Genomic DNA, 8,801 nt, shown 5'->3' with positions numbered 1-8,801 from the left:
TCATTTGTCGGTACTGCCGTTATCGGACCACTATATCATATAGCTGCCATATAAACTGAACGATCGGAATCAAGGGCTTGTATGGAAAACTTACGCTTTTTACTACATATCTTCACGAAATTTGGTGTGAGTTATTGCTCATAAAAATAATTTAATCTCCGAAAAAATTGTTCAGATCGGTTCACTATAGCATATAGCTGCCATACAAACCTAACGATCGGAATCAATGGCTTGTATGGGAAATTTTCGCATTTGACGTGGTATCTTCACGAAATTTGACATGGATTACTGCTTAAGGTAATAATATAATCTCCGAAGAAATTGTTCAGATCGGTTAACTATATAACCTTTATGTTTCTAGCAAACAACCCGGCTAAAAAGAATTAGTAAAATGTTTTCTTTTTTGTTTACTTACTTTTTCTTACGTCTTTAGATTTGCTTAAACCCATAGTTACTAAAAGAAATGCACCTGTGAAGGGTATATTAGCTTCGTTTAACGTTTTTTCTTGTTTTTATTTGAGTTAGGGAAGTTCAACTGTATTTAAAATTTTTGTAATTCCCTCAAAATGTGCAAGGACTGGCTCAAAGTTTTGAAACTATATTCTTAAGCTGTTATTTATGCTAAAAAATATACTGCAGAGCTATTCGAAGAAATTTACCTCCTGTGTAGTGTCTGAGAAACAGTGTTTTAGTACGAAAATACTATTTATTTTTCTGGTTTAAATTACGTCTAAGGTATTCGGTAAATTACTATGAAACAATGAATTTAATGTAGGCTGAACCAAAACGCGTGGGTATAAGGCCTGTACGCCCGCACCGCTGCGACAATGTCAAAGCTCATGTTATAAAATTTCTCAGCTGTTCGCAGGTATTACCGAAGCACATCTCATAAATACGTATCAAAACGTATTGCCATGAGCTGTATTTCACTGTTCCGTTTTCGTTTGCGAACATCAAATCGTAACAATTTCGTATGTGCCAGAAAACAAAATGGTCATATATTTTCCGTTTTGAAATCGGTCGGCCGTAGGTACGCGAATCATATATTTTATAGCGCGAAATGTGGAAAAATGTTGATGATTTGGTTATTAAAGAATAGTTAGTTAAGTTTTTCTATGTATGTATATAAAAATTTCATGTCACGTTCTTTGTCCCGGATTGACGCTTAAACGACAGAACCAATTTTAATGAAATTTTACACACGTCTGCAATTTGTTCCAACCTAAAAGATAGGATAGTTTATATTTCAAATTTTTGTCGCAATGTCCATCCGTCTGTCCGGTCGGTCGATTGATCAAGCGATAACTTGATCTACATATCCTAATATAATTTGAAACACTTAATCCTTATCGCTATGTGAAGGTTGGTATTGTAGATGGTCAAAATCGGATTACTGCAACGACTAAAAATATGCAGTTAAACAAAAAAGGGAAAGTTTCAAATTAAGCTAACTACGGAAGGGCATCAATGGTTAATGGTTGTTAGGCAAATTGGCAAGGTCACAGCCCAAAAGAGATTTTAAGGGACAAAGTCGACTACACCTTCCAATATGACATAACTTTAATTTCAGCTAAGGCCTATGTAGATAATGTCAGAATAAAACGTGGCAAAATATTTGAAACGACAAGCTTTCCGAAGGGGTTGTTGGGGAATATTGATTATATTTTCAAATAATTAGTGACTCCCTAAATAATTTCATTTTATCAAACAGTTAATTAAAATATAATTTAATATCTTACACACAGCAAATCGTAGCCCGGTCACTAGTATTTAATAAATAAAACATACAAAAAGTTAAATTGTTCACATAAAGTTATTCTAAATTTGTTCCCTTATATTTGCCGAATCAGTATGAAAACGGCCTGAACGGCAGGAACGGCTATCAAGTTCTATCAATGAAAAATATAAAATATGAAGCCGATATATATATGTTTTGGTAAGCACAGCACACATGTAAAGTATTAAAAATATATTTTCAGAATTTTTGTTGTCAATCTCTATATAATCTATTAGAAAACAATGTGAAGAAAGCGAAAGTGTTCTCCACATATATTTTTTAGAAATTTTTAACTGTCAACTATCAGGACGCATTTTTCTAAAAGACTATTCCTGCAGAAACCCTATTCCAATATTATTTGGAATTATATTTTATTCGTCCGTTTTTAAATCTAGCCACACTGCTCTGAAGTTTATATCGGCTTATTAAATCTACAACATTAATAAGACAACATTATTAGATCTACATATGTATGTGTATGTTATGAAAATATGACAACTCATACTGGCAATCAGCTAATAAATATTGTATGCCATTTATTCAAATTTAAGGCGACTGTGCGCAGCTAAAAGCTAAGATACATTTTTAATTTAAAAGTTTCGCGATAAAAAATTACCCAGAACAAAACATTGCATGCTATCGTATTGGGCAATATATCCACATACATACAGACTTTGAATTTGTGGTAACTCATGTTACGCTGCGGGTGGAGGGGTGTGTTGAGCACCAAGTAGAGGCTAGCCGAGGTACTCTTTTAATGGCATTCACTGATTTAGGACACCGCCTGCAGTCATGCACATTCTTTCACACATATATACATACATACATGTGTGAATTATAACGGCAAATGGCATAACTCACACCATTCCCTTGACTTTGTTAAAGGAGCAGCATTTCTACTGTTTCTTGTATTCGACAGATAACTCATATGCTTCGTTGTATTTCTAAGATGCTGCAGACTTGCACCCATACATATACACATAAGAAAAGTAATTTAACATTTTTACGAATATTTATTTCCATTTCGCTTATCAGCACGCGAAAAAAAATCATCTCAAGCAACAAGAACAACGGTAAGCGGAAACGGAGCACACATTTTATACTTTCGTAGGTAAATAAAAGTAATAAAGCAAATCAGAAGTAATATAGCGTAGCTCTTCATACATAACCTCACAACCGAACAAATGATTCCTTAGTTGGCGGGATGATTGGGTAGCTCGGTTGCTGCCTCCAACTTTTTTCGCGGTGTGAAAACTGCATAAATAAACCATAAAGCATTCATGTGTGTACCACTACACCGTTTCCGCTGATGCGATTTCCGTTTCGCTTGTTGTGGTGTGGGGGTTAGTGCCGCTCGTGGTGGCTATGATATGAGTACTGTGAGTATTTATTGTGCTGTTGTTGGCAATTACTGCTTTTATTTTTTCACTGTTGCCCATGTATTTACAAAATTTACCTCATTTGTTACAGCGGAACATTTAGGTGGTACTCATAATTCATTGCCAGCACACTATCGCTCTGAAGATGCATGAATACTGGCGTATTTCCTTTTAGTCACTATCTCTTTATTTTGCATATACTGGAAACAGCATCAAAGTCTTATAAATGTCTTACTGCATGAATGGAAATTATCATGATTTTTATTTCTTTTTTATTTTCCGATATGGATTTTTTCTCAGAGTTATTAGTTAACACTGCTGTTAATAGTGCTCTGAATACAAAGTCATAAATTTGCTTTGAGACATTGGCAAAAATGTGGAATCTATTAAAAAAATTACTGAAGACAATTCGGAGACACTTCCTCTAGAAAATTCTTAACTAGATAAATTTAATCTACATAAAAAGGCTTCTTAATGTTGTATAGTTTCCATCAAGTTCTATTGATTAGCAATATCCCAGAAAAGTCAATTATGAAACAGAGCACTTAATATAAAAAGGAGCTCAAAAAAATCTCGTTTGGATTGACTTAAACAATTTTCAAAAACTATGAAAATTGTTTGATAACAGTACACTAATCATTCATATTTGCATTTTGGCCAAAATGCAACAGATATTTTGCTTCCAAATACCCATTAAGATACGTTTTAATCTGTCATATAGTTCATTGAGAGGTTACATGGGTTTAGTTCGGCCTAATTACATAAAAAATCTTCATATTTTTTAGTGTCTTAAATATACATATTTAATGAGGAATTATAGAAATCTTTTAAGAAAATTATTAAAAAGTCTGCCATTGTGACCACGTATCCGGCGAATCTTCAGCAAAAAGGTGGTCGACATTTTCAAAAAATCGATTTTTTTATTTTTGCTTATTCTAAGTTTATACTTTCAAAATTAGCTTGTGAAAGCGAATAGGTCGTATTTGAATAGTTTTTGAATGGCATCGTTATAAAGAGCGACCGCTCGCAGGTACATGCAGCTATAGTGGAAACTTTAAACGTGTTTTTCTCGAAACGACATTTCTCAAAATTGCTGATATCATAACTCAATGAGAAATTTATCGATATGGCATTAAAAAACACCATTTCTTACCTAAAAAAACGATTTTTGCTTTTTTTCAGAACTATACCATTTTGTTAATTTTTGATATATTTCTAAAATCGTGGATCATATAGGAAATATCTTCAACTTTATTAACCTTTTTGAATTTTTATGTTTAATCTATTCATTCGACCGGAATCATGCTAGCAGTGGGGAAACTTTTTTTGCACCTCCGAAGACGGCACATAACTCCGTTATTTTTTAACATTTTTGGTAAAGAAAATCTTAAAAAGTAGCCGAAAATATACCTTATAATGTCCAAAACGGTTCGAAACATTCGATCGAGTACTTTCTTAAAAAAAAAAATCACGAAAATCGCCTAATTTTTCATGCGTTACACAGGTATGCCCCCTTAACAGCATAACTTCTAGTAGAATAATCTAATGTGAAAAAAAACGTACGTGTTTAGTTAAACGGGAACTTGGACGAAGAAGAAAATAATCAAAATTGGATTTTCGGTAAAAGCTTTTACGAAAAAAATTGGCTAAAATTTCGCTGCATTGAAAAAAATCTTAAGCATTGTAAATTGTAATTGTCTGAAATTTTATCAAGATCAGTTGTGTAGTTCTCGATAAATCTTGATAGCCGATTTTGAAAGCAAAATTTTTAGAAAATCGCATTTAAAGTGAAGTTCTTGAGTGACAACAAAGTTACCCTGGATAGAGCAACTTCTTCAGACTTAATAAATTTAAAGTTTTTCACTCTTAATATCAATAAGTCAACACTAATACTTTCTGAGATTTATGCCTGCATTACTTCCAGAAACAGACCATTTTACTTTATTAGCTCTGTATAGCACTTCATCATTAAACTTTTAAAAAGTACACTTCATTTGAATTTATCTTCTTCTCTATTGGGTTATTCCTTGGACATACATGAAAGCCTTTTGCAGGCCACAAGCAGTACTCAGTCGCTCCTTTAACCAGCAAATGGAAAAGTTCTGCGAAACAATTTATCAGAAGAAATAATAATAAAGCAAAATTGCACACGAATTATTGTTTAATAAAAAATTACTAACATAACTTCGGCACTTGAAAGCAATAAAGCACGCCAGTATTTTTCACCGCTATCAAAGGTGTTATTTCAATGAGCGAAATATTTACAAATCATAGCGTAAATACCACTACAGTTATGTGCACAGAGAGCATAGTAATTTTAATTAATGGATAAAGTTGTTTGTGCGAATTCCATTTGCGTGGCAGCAAATAAGGAAGGCGTGCCAGCAAGCGTGTGAATTCTATAATTTGCATCCAGTGGAGGGAGCAAGCCAAATAAATAAATAAAGAGATTCTTGCGCGAATTTCTTGGTTTCTCGGTTGGCAGCAGCGTTGGCTTGGTATTGGCTGGCTCTGGCATGCTTTTGGTGTTTTGTTCTTATCTTTCATTTGCACATAACTGAGAATTACTTTTTTCACTTCATTGTACTTGTATCATATATGTCTGTTTGTGCATGTGTGCAGCAAATATCCTGCATTACATTGTTTAGCTTTGTTTGTGTTATTTAATGTTTTTTTTTTTGTATTATGGGCGTGTTTTCGCAAGTTCTGCTATGACTGGAGAAGCTGGTGAAGGCACATATGTATGTACATAGATTTTCAAATGGGTGCTCTTTCTCCACTTATTTTTCCAACCCAGTGGAGGCTTTCTTTTTTTCTTAATACAATTCTAGATACAAGCCTTGCCTGACGTAGCCGTTGTGTTTAGGCTATTCCATCTTTTGTAAATATATAAAAGTATATCGCAGAATCTTCAGTCAATTCGATCGCCGCAAAGCCACTTCATCGAATGTTTGTTATCGTCCACTCTTCTGTTTTCTCATTTATAACTTAACGTAAATACCATTTAGTGAACTTAATGTTTCGCACAACCCACTTAATACTGTCTTTGTAGAATTATTACATGGTAGTTAGTTGGTTGTAGGATCGTCCTGCTTGCGCTTTGCAAATTCTAATTTTCCTAAAATCGGTTAATAAAATATATCTGATACCTGGTCTTCTGGAAATCAGCCCATTTTTTCACTGATTTTTTCTTCATTACATAGGACTACGAACGAAAATCACCAAACCTATTTTTATTCTCCTGATGAAAAACTCAACACTTTATCCTTCTAATCGACATCAACCAGACCGTCGAAAGCACGCTCTTTATGTCTGGAATGAAAGAACAATGGCACAAAAGTGTATAGGATAAGAGAAAATCTGGGACATCTACACTTCTTGATCTTAAACGATTTATGGCAATGTTTAGTCACCGGTCCAGAAATTGATTAGAGATTTATAAGCTCTCAATTTTCTTTAGTTAGAAAAATATGGAATGTCTTGATAGGTCAATTTCATTGCAAGATTCTTTATAGGTAAAGATATGCACATCTTAAAGCTTGAATCAAAGCTTAGATACAAAGACCAAAAATAGCAATATGTATCAGTGGAAGGCGCATTCATATACGTATGTATTTATATATTTTCCTCAAAGGAAATACTCGCAATTGAGCAGCGAATGAAGTGAAAACACTGTCAAAAGAACAAACGTCAACTAAATGGTGAACAGAATGTACCGCTAGTTAGAGTATTAAAAGGATAACGGCCAATTTGTTAAAAGGCATAACAGCAGCAACACATACCAGTACTCAGACATCTAATGAATGAATATAAGAATAAAACCAAAGCGAAAACTAAACGAAACACAAACAAACAAAGCGTCGCACAAAGAAACAAACTCTCAGATTTCAGGCGCATACCAATCAATGGCTGTCAAGACGCCGCCAACAAGCGGATGGAAGAATATACGTATACATATATATACATCCAAAGATGAAGAAAATTTTCGGGCAATTAATACTGCAAATACAAAGCAAAACTACTCACTACAAATGTGACCTTATCCCACCTCTCTCCCCAAAACAAAGCTGTGTCCACACCGTGTGATGTAACGGCAGGGGCGCTGTGGGCACTCATAGCATTAGTGACTTTTGTAATGGCGTTTGCCAAAAGAGCGGCGGTGTGGCGAGATGGTGTAGTCGATAACTAGTGGCCGTGGCACAGTCGCACATAAATAGTTTTGTGGCTTTGACTGATATGCCAGGGCAATAAAACTAATGAGCCTGCTTTTGGGCGCTGTGGTACATAGCGGCAGTGGCCAATGCGAGTCAATGATGCGACGATGATGACAACAACAATGACGGGGTTGAACGCTCATATACAGACACACTCTTATGGGAATGTTGATATGTGTGTGTGTGCTGATTGCGGTCGTTGGTGGCGTTTGTGTGTAAGGACATGTCACAAATTCCGCTTGAATGCAATAGCTGCGGTCGTTATTAGTTATTTCTAACTGCATTTGTTTTTGTAATAAAGTATAGCATTTCAGCTTTCGAACATTCGTGCGGCCATTTATATGTATGTCTGTATGTTCGATTTCGATTCTGAGTTGGTGTTTATGTTTGTGCTTTTGCGGTGTTGTTAGTTTGCTGTAATTTGCCAAATTGCGAGCGCAAATACAAGTCTACCGTAATACAAATGAATAAAAGTCCAATTAAATGGTCATAAGTAATAATAATACCACTTTGATTTGTGATTTGTGTTGAGTTGTGTGGCAGCTTTCGCGCACTGCCAAGCGGGTGTAATAAGATGATATTTGGAGAGAGTTTCTCCGAAGAGCCGGGCAGTACTGCAGTTTTAATATAATTATTTATTTATTTGCGTCCCGTTCCGAGTGTCGCTTTGTGGTTGTGTCATATTACATGTTGGTGGTAGATAAATTAGTTAATGACTTTATTTTGTGTTATTACCATTGATTCACCACTGGATGAGTATCAAGTGGCGGTGTGCCTTGCAAATTAAAGAATTATAAATGGATGTACGCCAATTACAGCTTTACTGGGCTTAAGTATATTAATTTATTGACCACAAAGTCTAGAGGAAATGTGATTTGTTTTATTATTTTTTTTCCTTTGAAATGGATGCATGTTTTTTTTTTGCTACAAAAACGATTTTTTTAAATTAAAATGCTAAAATATTTAGAATATTGTCTCAACATTTCAAGTCGATCCGAATAATAATTTTTGAGACACAATCTGAAAATATTGAGCGCTCCAAGGTAGCTGGGCATCACACAAAACTTTTAATGCATTTTTCTCGAAGCTGTGTTTTTAAAATCGGTTGTCAAGATTTCTCGAGAACTACGCTCTTGATGTTTTGAAATTTTATATAGGTCTTCGAGTTGTAATTTACAAAAACTTGGACGAAGGTTTTTTTCAATAACAATTATTTAAAAGAAATGCCACGAAATTTTGGACAATTTTTTTGTCGTAAAAACCACTTCCAAAATTCTATTCTTATTTTTTCGTCCAAATTCTAGTTTAAAGTCTTAACTGAACACGTATTTTTTATTTTGCCTTCGGATGATCCCGATGATGAACTTCTAGTTATGAACACACCTTTTTTCGAGGGTTCATCGAAAATACCGTCACAAGTTCTCACGGCTG

Source organism: Zeugodacus cucurbitae, chromosome 6 (assembly GCF_028554725.1).
Source record: "Zeugodacus cucurbitae isolate PBARC_wt_2022May chromosome 6, idZeuCucr1.2, whole genome shotgun sequence".
Taxonomy (NCBI): Eukaryota; Metazoa; Arthropoda; class Insecta; order Diptera; family Tephritidae; genus Zeugodacus; species Zeugodacus cucurbitae.
This window is presented reverse-complemented; position numbering follows the sequence as displayed.